At 42.4% G+C, this 23,107-nt stretch overlaps 1 long non-coding RNA gene across 1 annotated transcript in view; it reads right to left on the reverse strand.

Annotated features, from left to right (window-relative positions):
- The window catches only part of LOC113191460 (uncharacterized), a 43,543-nt gene extending 21,024 nt beyond the window's left edge, over positions 1-22,519 (reverse strand). The window contains exons 1-2 of the long non-coding RNA XR_003301881.2: positions 22,458-22,519; positions 21,192-21,242 (exon numbers count right to left, since the gene is read on the reverse strand). This is a non-coding gene — a long non-coding RNA (uncharacterized LOC113191460). The remainder of the gene's footprint in view (positions 1-21,191; positions 21,243-22,457) is intronic.
- Between the last annotated feature and the right edge of the window lie 588 nt (positions 22,520-23,107).

Here is a 23,107-nt window from a genome sequence, read left to right on the forward strand (position 1 = left end):
GGAGACTCTCAGAGCAGAACTGAAATTAGCCTAAGCTGATGGCAAGAAATAAACCTTTGTTGCTATGAAACATGGAGATCTGGGGATTGTTTGTTATCACAGCATAGTCTGGCAAAGCTGACTAATACATCTTTACTAAACTGAAAGCCTTTTGTTGGGGAGGATCATATCTGATTGACGATTTGTCTCTCATCCTTCATGAGCCTAGCACAAAGCCTCACTAGGAGGCTCAGCAACTGTTTGCTGAGGAAACAAATAAAAAATAAAAACAGCATTTATTAAGTGTTATTGTGATAGGGACTGTGACTCTAGCTTAGTGGTTGAGCACTTGCCTCATATATGTGAGGCACTGGGTTCCATCCTCAGCACCGCATTAAATAAATAAATAAGACAAAGTGTTACTGTGATACTCTCTTGCCTTCTGTAATGCTATGAAATAGACAATGCAATTGCACAGACACTGTCTCAGGACACCCCTGGAGAAACAAATACCAATTGCTTTTTGTCTGTTTAACATACTGTTTTCTTTGGTGAACTCTCTCTCCCACCATTCCCTGTAGTTCTGGTGGGGCTGCCAATCAAAACATTAGCCCCTCTAGACATAGGAGTAGGCATGTGACCCAGCTCTGTCCAATCACATTATCTCATCCTCTGAACACAGTGATTGGATCAAAGATTAGCAAGGCCAACCAGAGGTCTTTCCTGAGATGAGGTGCAGATTCAGACAAAACATGTCTATAGAGTCCCAAGGAACTGGACATGGTGGCATACACTTATAATTCCAGCTACCTGGGAGGCTGAGGCAGCAAGATTATGAGATCAAGTCCAGCCTGGGCAATTTAGCACCCTGTTTCAACAATTTAAAAAAAAAAAAGAGTCCCAAGGGCTGTGTATGTAGCTCTGTGCTAGAGTGCTTGCCTAACATATAAGAGGCCGAGTCATCCTAAATAGGAATGGGAAATTTCAAAAGGACATTAAAAATTGCTCTGGGATCCCCCAGCACTCCTCTAATATGCTTATTCCCACTCTTCAAAACTCATATTTCATACCTTCTCTGTCTCTTCAAACATCATTTACTCTCTTTACCCTTCACTTTCAGTTGATGGCTTTTCATCATGTCTCTTGCAAAAAATAGAAGCAGTTTAGCACCAATTTTACCTCCCCATCTGTATGCGTTTTTCTGTGATCTGCCTTTCCTTTTTCTTTTTCTTTTCTTTCTTTTTTTTTATTTTTGCAGAGGGGCACTGGGAATCAAACCCAGTGCTTTACCACTGAGCTACATCCCCAGCCCTTTTTATTTTTTATTTTGAGACAGGATTTCAGTAAGTTGCTTAAAGTCTCACTAAGTTGCTGAGGCTGACCTTGAACTTGCAATCCTTCTGCCTCAGCTTGCCCAGTCACTGGAATTACAGGCATGTGCCACTGTACCTGGCTCTATTGTGCTTCACAGCAAAACTTCTTGCAGTATTGAGGATTGAACCCAGAGCCTCCCACATGCTAGGCAAGTGCTCTTACCACTGAGCTATATCCCTAGCCTTTTTTTATTTTATTATGTTTTGTTTATTTTATTTTACTTATTTGCAGTACTGGGAATTGAATCCAGGGGTGCTCTCCACCTGAGCTACATTCCCAACCTTTTTTTTTAATTTTTAAAAATATTTATTATTTAGTTTTCGGCAACATCTTTGTTTGTATATGGTGTTGAGGATCGAACCCGGGCCGCACACATGCCAGGTGAGCGCGCTACCACTTGAGCCACATCCCCAGCCCCCTCCCAGCCCTTTTTGAGATAAGGTCTGCCTGAGTTGCCCAGGCTGGCCTCAAACTTGTGATCCTCCTGCCTCAGACTCCCAAGTAGTTGGAATTACAGGAGTGTGCCACAGTGCCCAGCATGGCAAAACTTCTTGAAAGAGTTTCTTATAGTTGCTGCCTTCACTTCCTCCTTCCCATCCTCTTTCAGCCCCTCCAGGGGAACTTTCCTCAAACTCTCCACCACTCCACTGAGACTGATCATGTATAGATCACCAATGGTCAGCATGCCGTCAGGTCTAAAAGCTGCTTTTCAACAAGGTCGACCACTGCTTTCTTCTTGGCACATGGTCCCTCTAGGTTTCCAGATGTCATACTCTTCTGGTTTTCTACCTTACAGTCTACTTCATCTCAATCTCCATGCTGGCTCTTCTAAAACCACTAAATATTGGGACATCCCACAGCTCACCCTAGTTCCAGTTATCTTTTCTAGCTATATCTAGTCCTATGCTACTTTTCCATGACTTTGAAATTAATATCTCCAAACTAGACCCTGCCTCTGAATTCCAGCCTTGTATATTAGCCCACTTTACATTCCCTTTGATGTCTGTTATTTGTGTTCCCCAAAAGGATATGTCAAAGTCCTAACATTCAGTAACTCTGAATGTGTCTTTATTTGGAAATAGGGTCTTTGGGGCTGGGGATGCAGCTCATAGTAGAGTGCTTACCTAGTGTGCATAAGGCCCTGTGTTGGATCCTTAACAGAGGGGAGGATGGGGAAAGAGAAACAAAGGGAGAGAGATGGAAGGGAAGAAGGAGAAAGAAAGAGAAAGGGAGAGAGAGAAAAAGAAGGAAACATCTTTGTTGATATAATCAAGTTAAGATTAGGTCAATTGGATTAGAGTAGGCTGTGATTCAAATATGACTGGTGTCTTTATAAGAATAAGAGAAGACACAGAGACAAAGGGACACATAGGGAGAATATCACATGAAGATGGAGGTAGATGTTGGAGTAATGTGTCTATAAACCAAGGATGTGCACAACCACCAGAAACTAGGAGAAAAGCAATGAAAAATTCTCCCTCTGAGCACCTAGAAGGAACCAACCCTACTGACACCTTGAGTTTATACTTCTGGCCTCCAGAACTGTAAGAGAATAACTTTCTATTGTTTTAAGCTACCAAGTTTATAGTCATCTGTTACAGCAGGCCAAGAAAATTAACACATCTGTAGGCATCTCAAATTTACCATGACCAGAATAGAATTCTTTGTTTGTTTGTTTGTTTGTTTTTTAGAGACAGGATCTCGCTGAGTTGCTTAAGGCTTGCTAAATTGCTGAGGCTGGCTTTGAACTCTCAACCCTCCTGCCTCAGCCTCCCTAGCCATGCACCCCTGTGCCCAGCCAGAATAGAATTCTTATTGCTGTCCATCCCCAAACCTGTGCTCTCCTAGACTTCCAAACACTCTCCTTTCACCCTGCATGTGGGCTTCATATCTGTAAAGTAACCAGAATGTTATTCTGAAAATATAAATTGAATCAACTCCTCTGTTGTTTAAAACCATCAAAATCCTACCCACAATCCTTTGAGTAAAATAAAAGTTCTATATGCTATCTACAAGGTCTTTCATGATCTGGCCCCTATCTCCTTTGTGGTTTGTCATCTCTTGTCCTTCTCTTCCTGATTCAATGCTCTCCCACTCTGGCTTCTTTCTGCTCCTTGAACAAGCTCATTCCTGCTGTAGGAATCTTTGCATTGGCTATTACATCTGAATGGAATTGCTCCTTCCATAGATATACCCGTGACTGGCCTTTCCTGAACTCCCAACGCCATACCACCAGGAAAGCATTTGCCTGCATGCTAGCTCTGGTTCTAGTCCTTGTGCCTTGCTTTTGGCAGTTCTCCCTTCCTTTATCCTTAGATTAGAATCTTTCCAAAGTCTAGTCTTTGAGTCAATGCATTTCATTTGCTTAAGAATTTGAGGGAGGTTTCTAGATTCTCAGTAGAAAGAGTATACCTTAATTAAAGGTTCAGCTCAATCTCTACAAAGGACCCCGCTATAAAAAAGTTGCTCATAAATCCAGGCCCTTCCTCTACAAGAGGTCCTGCTAGCTTTATTTCAGCCTCCTCAAACTTTCTGTCCTGTGATGGGAAAAGGCCATTTTAACCTTCCACCAAGGGTGGAGGGAGATAGAGTTCATAGTTTATCTCCAAAGGCATCACCCCACCTAACTGCTATTGGATTTTCTCTGATTTTGGCCTCTTCCCAGACTAGGGAGAAGCAGAGCAGGACAAAAGAATTCAGAGAGAGATGAGTCTCAAGGATGTGTCTGTGTGATCTGCAAGTTGCCACTTTCTCCAAAGAGTTGACAGCTCTGCATGTCCCCTGGTAGATAATGGTCACAATTCCATTTATTGAGCATATTTCTAGCCAACACGGTGCTAGAGCCTTAACAATAATAATGATAATAACTGCTGCCATTGGAGGAGTAGAGGCTGTAGAACAGGCATGGTGCTAGGCACTCTGGAGGCATTATATTTCCTAATTTTCACAGCAGTTCTCTTAGACAGCTATAATAATCCCCAACTAACAGATGAAGAAACAGGCTTTGGGAACAGAAGGGACTTTCCAGGTGGTTTCTACTGCAAAGCTGTGATCTTTCTTCTATAAGACATTGCTTCTTTTCCTAACCCTCCTGGTACCTGGTTCCCAGCAGGAACCAGGTGAAGTCTTGTAACTAAATGCAGGTGACTGGGACCTGCAACTCTTCTGTTCTAGCCAGTGAGTCATGAGGGTAAGGGATATACATTGTCCCTCAATGAAGCTGCCCCCCGCCCCTCTACAGCTGTTTCAGAGGGAGATACCAAGGTCTGAGTCACTTCCCTGGGAACTCCCTTGCAGAGGCTTTCCTTGGAATAAGATAATGCAGGCATCTGAGATAGCCTCCCTAGGGGACCTGCTGGCCACCACCTGCAGCTGGTCTTTGCCTATCTGGGTTGCTGTAGTGAGGGTGGTCTTGGAACAAGACCCTAGCTGGAGTTTCTCCAGATACAGACAGGCTTGGTAGGCAGAAGCTGCTGGGATAAATACCATGTGTAGAGGGCCCTTAGGGGCAGAGGTCTAAAAAAGTGTAGAGTGGACATGAGCATGATTCCAAAGTTCCCCTCCCAGGACATGGCAAAGACAAACTGATTCTGAGTCAGGCATTAGGCCGCTTAAGTGAAAAACCTGTAGCCTAAACCTTCATAGGCCAATAGTGTGGGCATATCATGCTCAAGATCCCGGCTCTGTAGGGATTTGGTGGGACAGTCAGGAGCTCAGGCTGGAAACTTGACACAGACTTGAGGTTCCTGGGAGAGTCATACATACATCATTTGCACATTGGTAATAGAAGACCTTAGGGACATGGATTGCAATCTCCTTCTTGCACATATGGAGAAACCGAGGCTCAGATAGGGGAAATGACCTGCTCAAGGTCTCTCAGCAAATGAGGATAGAGCTGCCACCTCCCACACTTCTGTACCTTCCTCTAAGAATCCCCCATCTCTTTTCTGCTTTAACACTAAAAATAGATCATTTAATACATGAGGGGTAGTCATATTGTGCCTGGTTGCTTTGGGGGCCCCAGGTGTTTGAGCCCTTGCAATGCTACCTAAATGTCCCTGGAAATCCAATGGGCAGCCTCAGTTTTATAGATGGGGCTCATGCTGCTGCCAGTCATATACAGCCCACCTCCAAACTCAGAAGGGTGTTCCCCAAACCCTCTGGGCACAGAGTCTTTGCCTGTGATTTTCCTCTGATGATATCTTGTTTTGCCAACTAAATTAAGACTATGACAGAGAACAGAGACTACCTCTAGCAGTTTAGTTCAATTAAGATTTCACATCAACAAATTAAAATGCATCCTCACCGTCTGCAAAGTAAATCTGCCTGCATTTAGGAGGAGGCTCTGACATTTGCTGTTCAGGCACCTAGAGGATATGAGCTGAGTGTCAAAGAGGGCCCCCTCCTCTGGGGGTTGGTTTGACACTTCACAGCCAGAATTTGTCCTTGGGGACTTATAGTCTCTGGGTCAGGGTTTCTCAAGCATGAATGTGAGGATCAATCTGAGTTTTTGATGAAGACTTCTGAATCTCTGTGAAATGACAGAATAATGATGCTGTCAACGTTTTTTTTCATAAGACTAAATTAATTCATGCTAAAGAACTGTCCTGGTGGTGCATGCCTGTAATCCCAACTACTTGGAGGCTGAGGCAGGAAGAGGGTAAATTGGAGACCAGCCTGGGGAACTTAGCAAGACCCTGTCTCAAAAAAATGAAAAGGACTGGAGATGTTGCTTAGTGATAAAAGGCTCCTGGATTTAATTTTTTGTACCAAAACAAAACAAAAAACTAAAGCCTTATCAACAAATACTGTGTGTGTGTGTGTGTGTGTGTGTGTGTGTGTGTGTGTGTGTATGTGTTCCCATGCATGCAAGTATGCTGAGGATGGTAGCCAGGGCCTCACAAGCTAGGCAAGTGCTCTATCATTAAGCTAATCCCTAGTCAACAACTACTTTTGAGTACTTAATTTGTCAATTGACTCTTCAAGGGACTGAGGATACAGCAATGAGCAAAACAGACAAATTCTCTGCTCTTCTAGACCTTTTATTCTATGAGGGAGAGATAGAGACAATAAACAAGACAAATGAGTGAAATATGCAGTAAATTAGAAAGCAATAAGAACAACGGAGAAAAATAAAACAGGGGAAGAGGATGGGGAGTGTGGGGTATGGAGAGTGGAGGAGTCCATGATTTTAAATAGGATAGTCAGAAGAGTCAAGATTTGAAAGGTGTGGGCATAAGGCATGAGGATGTTGGAGTACGGGGGCAGCACTCCAGAGAGAGGGATGCATACAGTAGAGGTTATTGTGGGATTGCAATTGTGTGTGGAGGACAGAGAATAATGTGGCTGGAGCTGACTAAACAGGAGAGAGAGGAAAAAGAAGAGGTCAGAGGACCTGAGCAATAGGCTGGTAGGCCATTACAGGGACTTGTTTCATTCTCCACGTGAATAGGAAGCCAGTGCTGAGTTTGGAGCACTGAACAGATAAGCTCTGGCTTCCATTTTAACAGGAGATCTTGTGGCTGCTGTGTGCAGAACAGACAGAAGGAAGATAGGTGGGGAGCAGGGATACCCGTCTATTATGGTAACTAAAGTAAAATATGATAGTGGCCAGAGAGATAGCAGAGGAACTGACAATATAAGTGACATTGGTTCAAAATCTCTGAAATCAGTAATGTCCTAGAAAACCCAGCATGTAGAATAAATATCCCATCTTTGCCAAAGGCTGGTAGCCAGGGCCATTGGCATATGCTCCTAGGAAACTAGGGCGGAGCCACTGTCCTTACTGGGGGCACATGGATTGCCCCCAGTGTTCTGCTCCAAAAAGGACTATTTCCTCTGTAAATTGACGGATAATCTTTGCTTTTTAGGGAAAGCAAGTAAAAGATACTTTCCCTCTTGAAAATTAGAATAGAGGGCCAGGGTTGTGGTTCAGTGGTAGAGCACTTGCCTAGCATGTGTGAGGCACTGGGTTCGATTCTCAGCACCACATATAAATAAATAAAATAAAGGTCCATTGACAATTAAAAAAAATTTTTTTTAAATGAAAGAAAATTAGAATAGAGAAACTGATAGAATGCAAGCTCTGTGAGGGCAGATACTGGGTCCATATCAGATACTCCCCAGCACCTGGATAAGACCCAGCATGTCATACTCAAAAAAGAGTTGTTCAAGAGCGAATAAATGAGTGAAAGATGCAGTAAATTAGAGAGCAAAAAGAGAAATGGAGAATAATAATGCAGGGAAAGAAGATGGTGGGTATAGAGGGCAGAGGAATCTGTTATTTTAAATAGGGTTTCCCTTACATCTCTCCCTACATTTCTCCTACACTTGAGGTAGAAATTGAAACAAGTTTAATAACAAATTTTGAAAACGTATGCCCCTCCCCCTCCCTTGTAGTGTAACTTGGGGGTTTTCTCTCATTTTCTTATCCATCCTCTTTCCCGTTTCCTTTCTTCTTCCTCTGTAATCTTAGCTGTGAATAGAGTTTTATGCTTTCTATTCCTACTGTTGAAAGTGGGCGAGTTGAATGTTTTTGATTTCTGTCTCTTAGAAAAACATAACAGCTGAATAAAATTCTTTTTTACTTGTGTAACTCTCATTGATTTTTCTCTCACTGAATGTCAGCATCCCTGCTTTCAAGCCTGAGAAGTTGGTGCCACTTCCCAGTGAGAAGGAAAACACACCCAACATGGAACTCTGGACTTCCCACCACTTCAAACTTCTCCTCTATTTAACTTGCTTGGTAATTTGCATAGATCTACATATGTTATGCAATCAGCCTGCTCTCCTTTTACATTTAAGCCTAAAATAATTTTGCTTTTATGATGTTTTCCTTTCTCTGCTGCCTTCTATATTTCTTTCTGGTCTTGAGATTTAGATTTTTGTAAAAGGAATTGATGAAAGGCCAACAAAGGGAAAGGAGACTGGGAGCAACATGGTGAGATTGTCTCTGGGGTTCCTTTATTCAGTCACCAACCATTTATTGAGCACCTTCTATGTGCTAGGCCCTGTACCAGGTGCTGGAAGTACAGTGTGAGCAAACTGTGTGCAATGCATTCTCACATGAGGCTTGCGCTCTAATTAGGAAAACAGATAATAAATAACTAAACATAAATAAAAAGATGAGCTCTGATACTAATAAATACTGTAAAGAAAACATAGTGACTGGAAGACCAATTTAGATGGGATAGTTTATAGAAGGTCTCTATGGAGAAGTGACATTTTAGCTGAAGCCTAAATGTTAAGAAGGAGATAGCTGTGTGAACATCTGATGGGAAAATGTTCCTCAGACAATGAGAACAGCAAATGAAGACACTTGAAATGAGAATGAGCTTGGAAGTTTTGAAGAACAGAAAGGAGGTGTGTCATTTAGAATGCTGTCAGTGGAAAGAAAGAGAAGTCCTAATTCAAAATGGCACAACAAGGTTGGGGATATAACTCAGTGGTAGAGCACTTACCTAGCATGTGTGAGGTCCCAGTAAACAAAACAAACAAAAAATGGTGCCTCACATAAAGAAATTTGGGTGCTGCAGAGGCAAGGTTCTAAGGTTGGTTAATTTTGCAAGTCAACATAAAGGATCAGACTATGTTCTTTTTTCCACTCAGCCATCCTCTTGAGTTGGTTTCATTCCAGATACCAAGATAGATGCCAAAGCTCCAATCTCCTATGTTTCCCTTATCCTCATGCAATGTCCAAAGGCAGACAGGAATAGTACAAACCCTTTCCTTTTCAGAACAATACAACTCTCTCCATGAGATTTCTCTTCACATCCCGGGATAAGAAAAGTTCACAACATGCCTCCTATTCTTCAGCTGGGTTATTAGCAAAGAGAATGGAATTATGAATTTTGTTTTAGATTTGGACAGGGAGAGGTCTAGCCTGTACAGTGCTTCACTGAAGAACCAGAGCTTCCAGTTTTTGACAAAAAATCAGGCTTCCAAGAGGAAAATTAGGCTTCAGTGAGAAAAGAAATGGGGAAGGGCTGACTATAAGCAGGTGATCAAGAAGATTGGTGTCACTGGAGCATTGGTATAAGAGGAGGGTTTGGAGATGGGATTGAGAGAATGCAGGATGGATTTTAGATTCTTCAGATGCATTCTCTTAGAACTGCCTAAATCCCTAACGGCCTCACCCCATTGTGTACCAGAAACTTCTTCCAGCATGCCCACCCTCCAGAACCCACCCCACCTCTGTGTACAGAGTTTTGATAAAATTGTTCACAACACACCAGATACCAACTTTAATACTTGATGATACTGGGTAAGTGACCTTTCTTCCCTAAAGTCTCAGTTTCATTATCTATAAAAATGATGCAGGGGCTGGGGTTGGAGCTCAGTGGTAGAACACTTGCCTAGCATGAGGCACTGGGTTTGATCCCCAGCACCACACAAAAATAAACACATAAAATAAAGGTTTTGCGTCCATCTACAATTTAAAAAAAAATTTAAAAATCTTTAAAATGATGCAATGACATTTGTCCTGCTAGCTATTCAGAGAAGTTATAAGGATCAAAAGAGAGAGTATCTGCATGTCCTTAGAAAAACTGATGTGTTGTTATTGTTGCTACTGTCATTGTTCATCTTCCATGAGAAACAAAGAAATTGAGGGGCAGGGGTTGCTGGGAACTGAACCTAGAGTATGCTAGGCAAGTGCTCTACCACTGAACTACATCCCAACCAAGAATTTTAAATTTTGGATAGTTTTTTTATTCCTTATAAGGGACACTTGACATTTTATTTTTGTTTCCTGGTACTGGGGATCAAACCCAGAGGACATTATCACTGAGCTATACTCCCAGCACTTTTTATTTTTTAATTTGAGACACAGTCTCAATTTGCTTAGGGCCCTAACAAATCTGAGGCTGGCTTTGAACTTGAGATCCTCCTGCCTCAGCCTCCCGAGTTGCTGAATTACAGGCATGTGCTATCATGTCTGGTGACATCTGACATTTTGGAAAGCTGTGTACTCTGGCTCGGCATGGTGGTGCACACCTATAATCCTAGTGACTCAAGAAGATGAGGCAAGAGGATTGCAAGTTCAAGGCCAGCTTCAACAATTTAGCAAGATACTATCTCAAAATGTAAAGAAAAGAAGGGAGGAAGGAAAGAAAGAGAGAGAAAGGAAGGGAGGAAGGGAGCTGGGAATGTAGCTCAGAAAAAAAGTCATGTGCCCTGAGAGGGTTAGGAAGGCAGCCTTGAGTACCCCTTGGCCTGCTGTCCCCAGACCTTTTCTCAGTGCCCTCAATCCTCCAGCAGCCTTGCATGCTTCTCATCGAGATGTCCTTGGAAACAAGCTAGGCTGATGTTCAATAAAATGTAAGCTAAAGCGGGCTGAATTATTATCCTTTTTTTCTTGATAAAAAGAGGGGATGTATTTTCATTACTGGCAGAGCTTTTAGCTGGTGCGGACAATTACGCCCTGGAAATGTAGCAATCCATTTCACACTGAGCTGAGGGATAACGCTTACCAAAACCCAGCCCCTGGAGGAGCCCCAAACATGGCCACCATGCCCAACAATAAAAAGATAGAATTTTTGTGATACTAAGGTAAAGCAGCCCTCAGTTGCAGGCTGCTGCTGCTGCTGCTGCTAAGATAAGAGCTGGCTCATTGCTGCTTCTCCTCCATTGGCCTCCTGCCCCCTTTCAGCTATCCTTTTGCTTCTTCTCACCATCTCCTGGGCAGTCAGGCAGAAATAAGTGCCATGTTATTGCCAGCAGCTTCTACCAAGTTTACCTTTTAGGTTTAGACACATTTCTTGGTTTGTCTTTATGATCTCCTGATCATTTCCCTCACCTCTGCAGCCAGAGCCTGAGAACAAACGTCACTCATTCCAAAACTACTAGATCAATGGAAAAGCTCTACAGAAGATGACAACCTTGGGCTGGGGTTGTGGCTCAGTGGTAGAGCACTTGCCTAGCTCATGTGAGGCCCAGGGTTCGATCCTCAGCACCACATAAAAATAAATAAATAAATAAAATAAAGGTATTGTGTCCAAAAAAAGATGATGCTTCCTCCCTCTTTTTTTCTTTCCTTTGTTTCTTTTTTCTTTTCTTTTTTCTTTTTTTGCACTTGGGGGGATTGAATCCAGGAGCACTTTACCACTGAACTACATCCCTAGCCCTTTTTATTTTTTATTTTAAGACAGAGTCTCACTAAGTTCCTGAGGCTGGCCTTGAACTTGTGATTCTCCTGTTTCAGCTTCCCCAGTTTCTGGGATGTAGGTGTGCACCACCACACCTGGCTCTTTCTTGCTTTTTTAATATAACAAATTAGCAGCTCTAATTTCTAGCTTCTAGAGGCAGGCATGAGATGACCCTCACCCTCCCTGCCCCAACTCAACCCAAGCTAGGAGAAGAGTCTTCAGTGGCAAATTCTTGGAAGTCACAAATTTGCAGATGATGTGATTTATCTGGCTACACAATTGCCTCCTCCTTATACTAAGTGCAACTTGGAGCAAAAATCTCCCCCACCCCAATTTCCTAGAACCTATATAAATGCCTGGGATATTCAAATGTTGAGAGAGGACAGGGAGAGGGAGGAAGAGTGAGGGGAGGAGTGAGTGAGCCATCTCTGTGTAGGTTTATTTCTCATGGCTTTGTCTCTTTGTTCTGTTAAACACCCACAGCTCCTCCCATCATAACTTAAAAAATGGAAATTACTTCAGAGATATAGGGACCAGGTGGGGATCGATGGAGTGATAGCAATCCACTACACGTTACAATTTTACTTAAGCTGTAGTTTCCCTCCTGTGTACTTTTAGAAGTGATTCCAAATCAGTTGTGAACCTTCTTCCTTGAGGGAGTAAGAAGAGGGCTGGGGTGGTTGTCCAGGCTTATTATCTTCTCCATTACTCAGGCATGTTCCCCTGAGCTTTTGCATGATTTTATTTTAATGCAGTTATTTGTATTAGGCAAGTCTCCAGCTCAGCCAGGCCAAAGGAGGTGGAAGAACTAGGGAGGAGCTGAATGGAAAGATAAATACCCGAAGGTTCATGATGATCTGACCATGGCTTCAATATGAATCAAATTTGCTCTAACCTACTATCCCACAGTCAGCATTTCTGCTAGAAATAATTTGTAATTATCAAACTCCAGTTAGGCCAAAAGACTCCTTGCAAAGGACTTTGATGCAATTAGGGAAAAGCTTGGGAATACAATTTGCATAGTTATAGTCCTCTCTGCCCATGACATTCCCGGAGAAGGAACCTTGTCCTTCCTGGCAAAGAAAGTGCAAGGACATAGGAGCTGAGAACCAGAGTCACTGGGTCTGCTGCTCCAAGGCTGGCCTCCAAAGGAGACATTTTCCTGGATTGAGCCTGAGAGATTCCCCACCTCAGCATTGAGCTTTTAAGAGCTAAGAGTCAGAGTGGTCCAAAGAGGGACAGAGCCTAATGCATGCTGACCTGCAACTGTGCACAGCACTTCAGCAGGAAAGCCCTTTGGTAATTGCCCAATACCAGTATGGATTGCAGAGAAATCTGGTGTGTCCCTGGTTAAGAAGTAGTGACAATCTCTCCATTCCTTCTCACATATTTTGGGGGGAGGGGCAGTGGTGGTACAGGGGAGTACTAGGATTGAACCAGGAATACTTTACTACTGAGTGATATCCCAGCCCTTTTTATTTTTATTTTTTTATTTTGAGGCAGGATCTTCCAAACTTGCTGAGGGTTTTGTTAATTTGCTGAGGCTGGCCTTGAACTAGTCCTGCCTCAGCCTCCAGAATGCTGACTGGGCTTATAGGCATGCACCACCACCCCACCATCCCCCCTCCACTTCTCATATCCTAAGGCTTCAGCTCTGCAGCAGCTGAACTGTATTAATACAAAAGCCATACAAAAGGGCTGGGGTTGTGGCAAAGTGCTTGCTGAGCATGTGTGAGGCACTGGGTTCGATCCTCAGCACCACTTAAAATAAATAAAATAAAAGAATTGTATCCATCTACAACTAAAAAATATTTAAAAAGAAGTAATGCAAAGGTATGCTGAAAAACTAAGCAAAGTTGAAAAAATTGACAAAAACTTAAATGAATGAAAGATATACTGTGTTCATGGAAGACAATATTGTTAGGATGCCAATATCCGTCAGACTGATCTACAGAGTCAACATGATTATTATTACAAATCCTCGCTTTCTAGGTCAAAGGTCATATGGTTTTTCTCATATGTTGAAATTAGAGAGGAAAAAGGAAAAGAAAGGTGAGGGGTTACCAGGAAAATCAGTAGAATACAGGAAAGGGAACAGGGGAGGGAGGAGGAAAGGGAAAGGGGAATTACAAAGGAATGATATTAGCCAAATTATGTTGTTAAATATTGTGTGTATGTGAATATGTAACAACAAATTCCACAATTATGTACAACTGTAATGCACCAATTTTTAAAATGCAGGGAAAAATTCCAACTTTTTTTTGTTTGTAGCTGTAGATGGACAGTATGCCTTTATTTTATTTTTATACAGTGCTAAGGCTGGAACCCAGTACCTCACACGTGCTAGGCAAGCGCTCTACCACTGACTGAGCCACAGTCCCAGTCCCCCAACTTTCTTACAATAAGAAAAAATGTTGACCAAACTCAAAAAATCAACAACTTTTCTTAGATCCAATGGAGAACTGAGGTCATAAAATAAAACTTCGTCTCAAAAGACTGGAGACAGAGGTAAAAATAGGTCAATTTACGTGAAGCAGAAGATGCTGGAGCCAGGAATCACTAGGAATGAAGTGCTGCTCCAAGCTACAACATGGATGAACCTTGAAAACATTATGCCACATACAGTGAAATCCCATTGATGTGAAATGTCCTAAATAAGCAAATCCATAGAGACAGAAAGTAGATTACTGGTTGTCAGGACTGGTGGCAAAGAAAGTGGGGGGTAACTGCTAATGGGTAGACTTTCTCTCTAGGCTAATGAAAATGTTCAGGAATTAGATAGTGATGATGACTGCACAACCTTGTAAATATATTAAAAACCACTAAATTGCACATTTAAAATGGTGAATATCATGCTATGTGAATTATATCTCAATTAAAAAGCAAAGATAATTTGGTATAAGAAGTCCAAATTTCCCTTCAGACTCAGTTTGCAGACCATTTTCTGGCACTAGAGCCTTTTCTACTGACTCATCAACCCAGACTTTGACTGTCCTGCTCCTGCCTCTCTACAAGATTCTGTCCTGTGTTCTGTTGATTTGATAAGAGGAATTCTGCCAAAAAGGGAGGAAAAGACCTGAAGAAAGAGGGCTAGGACCAGGATATGCTTGAAATGGGATTCCAGACTTTATTCTACAGTAGGCCTTAATGGTGCGTTAAGAGTACCTCTGGGCCCATCACAATGGCAGTGGCGCACACCTGGAATCTCAATGGCTCGGGAGGCTGAGGCAGGAGGAACACGAGTTCAAAGTCAGTCTCAGCAAAAGACAGGTGCTAAGTGAAACCCTGTCTCTAAGTAAAATACAAAATAGGACTGGGGATGTGGCTCAGTGGTCAGGTGCCCCTGAGTTAAATCCCAGGTACCCCCCCTCCCCCAAAAAAAGAAGCACATAAGATTACCTTCCCCATGAAGTCTTCCTGGCTTTTTCTTTCCCTCTAGTACTTCACCTGACATACTTTTTTTTCTTTTTTGGGGTACTGGGGGTTGAACTCAGGGATGCTTTACCACTGAATTATATACCTAGCCCTTTTTACTTTTTAAAATATATTTTTAGTTATTGATAGACTTTATTTTATTGATTGATATGCAGTGCTGCAAATTGAACCCAGTGCCTCACACATGTTAGGCAAGTGCTCTATCACTGAGCTATAACCCCAGCCCTTCATTTTTAAATTTTGAGACAGGGTCTCAGTTGCTGAGGATGATCTGAAACTTGGGATCCTCTTGCCTCCGCCTCCCCAGCCATTCAGATAACAGGCACAAACCACCGTGCCCAGCTCTTTGGGGCTGCTTCTTCTTCTTTTTTTTTTTTTTTTTTTTTATGGTGCTGGGGATTGAACCCAGGGCTTTGTGCATGTAAGGCAAGTACTCTACCAACTGAGCTATATCCCCAGCCCTCTTTGAGGCTTCTTAAGGGGCAGTAGTGTGTAATGTTTAATAGTGGCTATCAGTGAGATATGGTGGCACATGCCTGTAATCCCAGTGATTTGGGAGGCTAAGGCAGGATGAACATAAGTTAAGTCCAGCCAAGGCAATTAGTGAGACCCTGTCTCAAAAAATAAAAAGGGCTGAGGTGTAGCTCAGTGGTAGAATGCCCCTGGGTATAATCCCTAGTCTTGGAAAACAACAACAAAACAAGTAGCTTTGGAACCTGGGTTCACATCACAGTTCTGCTACTTGCTAAGGATATGACATTGGACTCATCATCCTTTAACCTCTTTGTACCTCAGTTTCTTTATGTATAAAATGGAGATAATAACATTTCCTCTTTCAGGGGGTAGATGTGAGGATTAAATGAATTAGATGTAATATTCATATTCCTATAAAGCATTTAGAATTGTATGTGCCACTCTGTAACTGCAGTAGAATGCTATAAAATGTTTGATCTTGGTCCCTTTATCTGCAGGTTTGTTTGTTTGTTTGTTTTAATTTTGGGAGGTGGTGCTGGAGCACGAACCCAGGGCCTCATGTGGGTAAGCAATCTACCACTGAAATATACCTTCCTCTCAGCTCTCTATGGAATGAATCTCTGACTAACTGATCACTCTTTATTCTCTCACATCGCCCCTACCTCTTCATTCTCCTAAGTATCTCTAATTCAAGGATCCATGTGGCAGATTTTTACTTTAAGCTTGATGGAAACGGAAGGGTTCACATACTACACATTTCAACCAACAACTTAATACTGTCTTAGGCATCACTGTTTCTTTAAGTCTCCTGGTCATTCTTGCCACTAGGCATTTCTTAGCTACTTCCCATCTTTTCCTTTTAAATGTCAGGGTCTACCTAGTTTTATATACCTTCTTTCTATCTCCTTATATCTCTTTTTTCCCCAGCCCTTCACCCTGTAAAACATGCTGTCTCTATAAGACTCAATGTGGCCCATCCAAGCCTTGCATGTGGAACAAAGTGGGGCTATAAGGAGTAATGAGGAGATTTATCTTTTACACCCAAAGAGGCCTTGGAGCCTTTTAATAAAGACATTTCTCTCACTACCAGGACTCAAGGAGCCAGAAGTCCAGGGAGAGGCAGAGGCACCTCTAAGCTTTCCCAGACGGAGAGAAGTTACTTCTCCCCAGGGAAAGCCCTGCACAGCCAGCAAAAGCTACATAAAGCCCTCAGTAGACAAAGGACAGAAAGCAGCATAAGGAACACCAGGCTGCTCATGTCACTTGCTCTGCGTCATCTGTTACTAGGCCCAGATGATCAGGGAGGTATTGCTTTCCAGGGAGGTTCTAAGGTAATGCTTTAGACCATGAAGGCCACTGCTTCCCAAGGCCTGATCTTCCTCAGGCACCACATTGAACTTGTTCTCTAGTTGCCAAGGAAAGTGGCTGAAAGTGATTTGTGCCTCCCCCGCTTTCTGGTCCATTAACTTTTGTGATGTTAATACATCTTATGTGGGGCCTCCTGGTAGTATGAGCTGCTGCTGTTTCCATAGGGTGCTGCCGGGGCGGGCATGGGGACTTGGGAGTGGGGATTGAAAGTTAATGGTTCTCAGCAATAGACCCTGGAAGCTCTGGGTGGTCAGAGACCTTCCCTGGGCAGGTTTATCCCAGAATTCTTCTGGCCATCCTGTTCCAGCTTTATTTGACAGTCTGCATCCAGGGTACTAATAGAGATATCCTGAAAGAAGGCTATGAAGCAACAGACATCTCATGACCATCTGTTTCATTCCGAGCTACTGTCTTGGGGGAGGGGAGGATTCACAAATGAATAAAACATAGTCCCTGCCCTAAAGACATTTTCCATCTATTGTGGGTTGTTATAAAGAGTAGATGGACCCAATTACAGTCAATTGTGTTGTAAGGTAACATATGTACACCTAAAAATCACCAAGCTGTGCAAAATCCCTCAGGATTTATAAGAAAAAAGGAGTTGGGGCATAACTCTGAAAAATTCATCAATGATGTACTTTAAAAAAAAAAAAAGAACCTGAAAAGCATAGTAACATCGCTTTATTTATTTATTTATTTATTTATTTATTTATTTTACTAGAAATGGAACTCGGGTGCTTTACCACTGAGCTACTTCCCCACTCTTTATTAAAATTTTGAGATAGGGTCTTGCTAAACTGTCTAGAGCCTTTCTAAATTAACGGTCCTGGCCTTGAGTTTGCCATCCTCCTGCTTCACCCCCCCAAGTTGCTGGGATTTCAGGTATATGCCACCATGCCAGTCCAGGAGTTACATCGTTAAGAGAAGCCAAAATACTATAATAGATGTTTTAGTCAGCTATTTCACCTCTGTGACCAAAAGACCTGACAAGAACAGTTTTAGAGGAGGATAAGTTTTATTTGGCACTCACAGTTTCAGAGGTCTTAATTTATAGTCAGCCTATTCCCTTGCTCTGTGCTGAAGAGGCAGAACATCATTCATGACAGAAGGGCGTGACAGAGGAAAGTAGCTCAGGACATGACAATTAGAAAGCAGAGAGTGTTCATCTCTAGGGACAAAATCTATACCCCAAAGGCGTGCCCCCAGTGACCCATCTTCTTCAGCCACACCCCACTGACCTATAATTACCACCCCTTAATCCCTATCAGTGTATCAACATACTAATTAAGTTAAGGCGCTCATAACCCAATCATTTCACCTCTAAAACTTCTTGCAGTGTCTCACCTAAGAGCTTTCGGGAGACAACTCTTGCCTAAGTCATAACAGTTTACCTTGAAAAAGAATTGACGTTTGCTTGTGGAAGTGGGTGGCAGGAAAGTTGCTGCTTGTGAACTTCTGTGAAGTAGTGAAAGGAGGGTTATTTTAAGTGTGATGAGAAGTTGTAACACTGGATATGGTTGTATAATGTGGACTTATGTGTGGTGTTTGTATAGGTTTTGTGTCTTTTAGATAGACTGGTTCCAGCAGGCAATTTTCTAAATTCACCTAGTATTTCTTGCAAGTCTAGTGGTGCAGAAGTAAATGTAAAATTTGCATTCTCCCTAATGGCTTTGGATCAGGTTCATGTCTTCAAAACAAACCTTACAGAAGTATAGTCAATGTATATATCCAATTCTATTAACATAGACTGGTAACAAAATAATTTATCAAGATATTAATTCATCTCTTCTTTCTGCATTTTTCTTCTTCTCCATTCCAAGAAGGTAGCCAAGTCATGTAATTCCCTGCCTCAGCTGCATTTGCAGAGCAGAAAACATTAATTTAGTCCTTCAATCAATTAATAAACATCCAGAGTCCCTTTTATGTGCCAGGCAGTGTTTTGGGTGCAAGGGGAGAGAGCAGTGAATAAAATCACAAAGCCTCTGTCTTGATGGAGCATGAGTTCCAGTGAGAGAAACAGACACAAAACAAATAAATATGTAATACAATGCCAGATAGTGGGAAGTGCCATAAAGAAACAGTGTAGACTAAGTGGCTAGAGAATGACTTCAGGTTAGAGGAAGAAGACAGGACTTCTTTTCAGATGGAGGAGTTCTGGGGAAGGAGGTATTTGAATGAAATGAGACATTAAATGAAGTAAGAGAGTAGACCATGTAATTATTTAAAGGAAGAGTGTTAGAGGCACAGTAGAGAGCCTTGAACAAAGGCTCAGTAGAGAGCAAGTGCAAAGATCCTAAGATGTCAAAGAGGCCAGTAACGGAAATGAGAGATAGAGCGTTGGAAACCAGACAAGAGACATAGCAGAGGACCTGGCCACATAATATCTGAATAATATGATGGTCATTTCTGTGGATTTTTGTTCTATAGGCAATGGGAAGTCATTGGAGCATTTTGAGCAGATGAGAGACATAATATGACTAGAAGTATTAAAAGGTTCACTCCAAGCCAGGTACAGTGGTTCATACCCATAATCCCAATAACTTAGGAGGCTGAGGCAGGAGAATGGCGTGTTGGAGGCCAACCTCAGCACACTAACAAGATCCTGTCTCAAAATAAAATTTTTTTTAAAGGGCTGGGGATATAGCTCAGCATGCAAGGCTCTGGGTTCAATCCCCTGCACCCCCTACAAAACAAACAAACAAAAACATAGACTTATATTTAAATGGTCATATGTGGCTAGTTGTTACTGTGTTGGGCACTGAAGTTCTAGTTGTGCAGAAAACAGACTGCACAGGAGCAACAATGGAGGCAGGTGACTAGTCAGAGTACAAGAGTCCCAGTAAGAGGTAGTGGGAGACTTGGACTGAGTTTGGTAGCACTGGAGGTGATGAGAAATGATTACACTCTGGATATATTTTGTGACATTTAGTTAATTATTTGTTTTACAGTGGTGCTGGGGATTGAATTCATGGCCTCACAAATGGTAGGCAAGTGCTCTACCACTAAGCAGACTCTGGATATATTTTGAAGATTGATGGATTAAATCTTACAGGTATAAGAGACTGAGAGGAAGCTGGGCACAGTCATGAACATCTGTCATCACAGCAACTTGGAAGGCTGAAGCAGGAGAATCACAAATTCAAGGCCACTCTCGGCAAGTTAGGAAGACCTTGTCCCAGATTAAAAAATAAGGGGCTGGGGTTGTAGCTCAGTGGTAGAGCACTTGCCTGGCATGTGTGAGGTACTGGATTTAATCCTCAGCACCACATAAAAATAAATAAAATTAAAAAGGTGTTGTGTCCATTTACAACTAAAATCTAAATAAACAAAAAGGTCTGGTCTTGTAGCTCATGGTAAAGCACCCCAAGGTTCAATCCTCAGTACCAAAAAACAAAAAAAAAGGAATTGAAAATTATTTTTATTTGTCTTCAAGTATGATGGAAACAATGGGGAATAAGTGGAAAGTTTCCATTTTGGGTTTATATTTATGTTTAATTTTGAGACAGGATATTGCTAAATTTCTGAGGGTGGTCTTGAATTTACAGTTCTCCTGCCTTAGCCTCTTGAGTAGCTGGGATTCCAGGAGTGCACCATCATGCCCAGCTCCATTTGCTAACCTAAATTCAGTAATGAGACTGTAGGAAGGTCCTGGAATGAGTGAAGAGAGAGGAGGATCCCTTGGAGGGCTGCCAGATTGGGAAGGGATCTAAAGCCAGGGATCTTCTGAGCTATGCAGGTCTAAACCCACATTTTGGCAGTACCTCCAAGTAAGTGCATAGAGATGCTGGACCCCCAAGAGCTCTCTGCCACAAAGCAGCAAATCCTCCTGATGGAGCCTGGCAGATGCAATGGCATATGTTGTAATCCCAGAGACTCAAGAGGCTGAGGCAGGAGGATTGCAAGTTTGAGGATAGCCTTAGGAATTTAGCAGTACTCTATCTCAAATTTTAAATAAATAAATAGGGCTTGGAATGTGGCTCAATGGTAGAGTACTCCTGGGTTTAATCCCCAGTTCCTGATAGAAGGGTCAGTGGGTTGGACTGTGAAGTATATCAGGGGCCTATGAGGCTGATGAGTGAAAGAGCTTCCACAATACTTCCTGGGACTCTTGAGTTTCATGGGGATGGGCAAAATAGCTGGGCATTCATGTCCCATCAGCTTGGGGAGATAGGTATTTGGAGTCATTGAAAGTGAATTGAGGGCTGGGGATGTGGCTCAATTGGTAGCGCGCTCGCCTGGCATGTGCGGCCCGGGTTCGATCCTCAGCACCACATACCAACAAAGATGTTGTGTCCACTGAGAACTAAAAAATAAATATTAAAATTCTCTCTCTCTCTCTCTCTCTCTCTCTCTCTCTCTCTCTCTTTAAAAAAAAAAAGAAAAGTGAATTGAAAGAAAAGAAAGAAATATAGGTACCTGTGAGACATTATGGATGAGATGATGTTTCAGTGCGACCTTGAGGAGTTCCTAAGGATTAGAGAGCAGTTAGGAATGGCAGTCCTTTTATGGCACAATTCCAGATGAGTACAGTTGTCAAAGTTTAGAGTTTCTTTTGAAACTTTCTTTTTTTCCTTGCAGTACTGGGATTGAACCCCCGTGGGGCTCTACCACTGAGCTACATCCCAGCCCTTCTTATTTTTCATTTTGAGATGGAGTCTTGCTAAATTGCAGAGGCCGACCTGGAACTTGTGATCTTCCCGCCTCATCTTCCTGAGTCACTGGAATTGTAGGTTTATACCATCATACCTGGCTTCTGAGACTTTCTTTTTATTTATTTATTTTTGGGGATTGAACCCAGAGGTGCTTTATCATTGTGCTATATCACTAGCCCTTTTTATTTTTTATTTTGAGACAGGATCTCACTAAGTAGCTTAGGGCCTCACTAAGTTGCTGAGGCTGGTCTTGAACTTGCAATCCTCCTGCCTCAGCCTCCCAAGTTCCTGAGATTACAGGTATGAGCCCCCATGGCCAGCTCTGGGATCTTCTTAAGGGGTATTAAAAACTCTTTCATCCAGGCCTCTCTGTAAACATGTTAGGAATATATATATATTTTTTTCTTTTCTTTTTGAGGAAGGTGGGGGTCACTGACACACTAGGATATCTTTGCCCAGACAAGGATGATAAATAGTCTCTTCAGCTGTAGGTAAAATAAAGAATGTGGAGTAAGATAAAGCTGGGTTTGAATTCCTGTTCCTTCCTCTAACAATTGTGTGATTTGGGTCTACTAATCTCAGAAGTAATTAATTATGTCTTTCTGAGCCTCAATTTACTCATTTGTAAAATAAGACCACACAGGATTGCACTGATTACCAAGTAAAATATGTAAGTAAAATATCTTGAGTAACAACTGATGCATGGTAAGTACTCAGTAGATGTTATGGGGCATAGTGGTGCACACCTGTAATCCCAGTGGCTCAGGAGGCTGAGGCAGGAAGATCACAAGTTCAAAGCCAGCCTCAGCAAAAGTGAAGCACTAAGCAACTCAGTGATCCATTTTCTCTAAATAAATACAAAATAGGCTAGGAATGTGGCTCAGTGGCTGAGTGCCCCTAGTTCAATCCCCAGTAACCACCTCCCCCACCAAAAAAAAAAAAAAAACCTCAGTAGAAGTTAATTAGTTAATTTTCCTTCCTTGTGGAATTGGCCAAAGCTGCTCCTAGTAGCTGCAGTCCCAGAACCCACCTGTGGTTTGCTGTCCAACATCTCTGGTTTGACCTGAATTCCCACTGCTTGCTCTGATCCCTTCATGGCTTTTTCTCCCCTGCATGAATTTTAGGCACATGATTGTTATTAAAGCAAGTGTCTCTTTACTTAGTACCTTGTGATCTGAAAAAGCAGCTGTAAATAGAAGGTGTGCTCTCTATGATGCAGCACTACTGGCATTTTGCTCTTTAAAGGTTAATGGCCAGGGTCATATCTTCAGATAACTCAGCCAGCACTGCTCACCAGAGGTAATTGCAGTAGCAGGGAGGTGGGGAAGTGGGGCTAAAAGGACTGGAGGGTGGGAGGCATTGAGGAGAGCCTGCAGAGGGGAATGGTGAGCCTCGGTAGGGAGAATAGTATATTGGGGTGGGGGACGCTACTAGAAGCCCCTAGCAATGAGAGGTAGCAGGGCTGTGACCCTTCAAACCTGCCCCCTTCCTGGACCAAATTCTTACTTATACTTTTCTGGACAGCAAGAGCTCCTGAGAGGACTTGCTGTGATAATTTGGTGCCTGATCATGCTTCAGTTGCAATTTATTTAAAGTTGACAATAGGGTTCCTGTCTTTTACAAGCAGATTCCCAGCACTTGAATCTCTGCAGGCTGGGTTTTTTTTTTTTTTTCCTTGAT

This window comes from Urocitellus parryii, chromosome 1 (genome assembly GCF_045843805.1).
Source record: "Urocitellus parryii isolate mUroPar1 chromosome 1, mUroPar1.hap1, whole genome shotgun sequence".
NCBI lineage: Eukaryota > Metazoa > Chordata > Mammalia > Rodentia > Sciuridae > Urocitellus > Urocitellus parryii.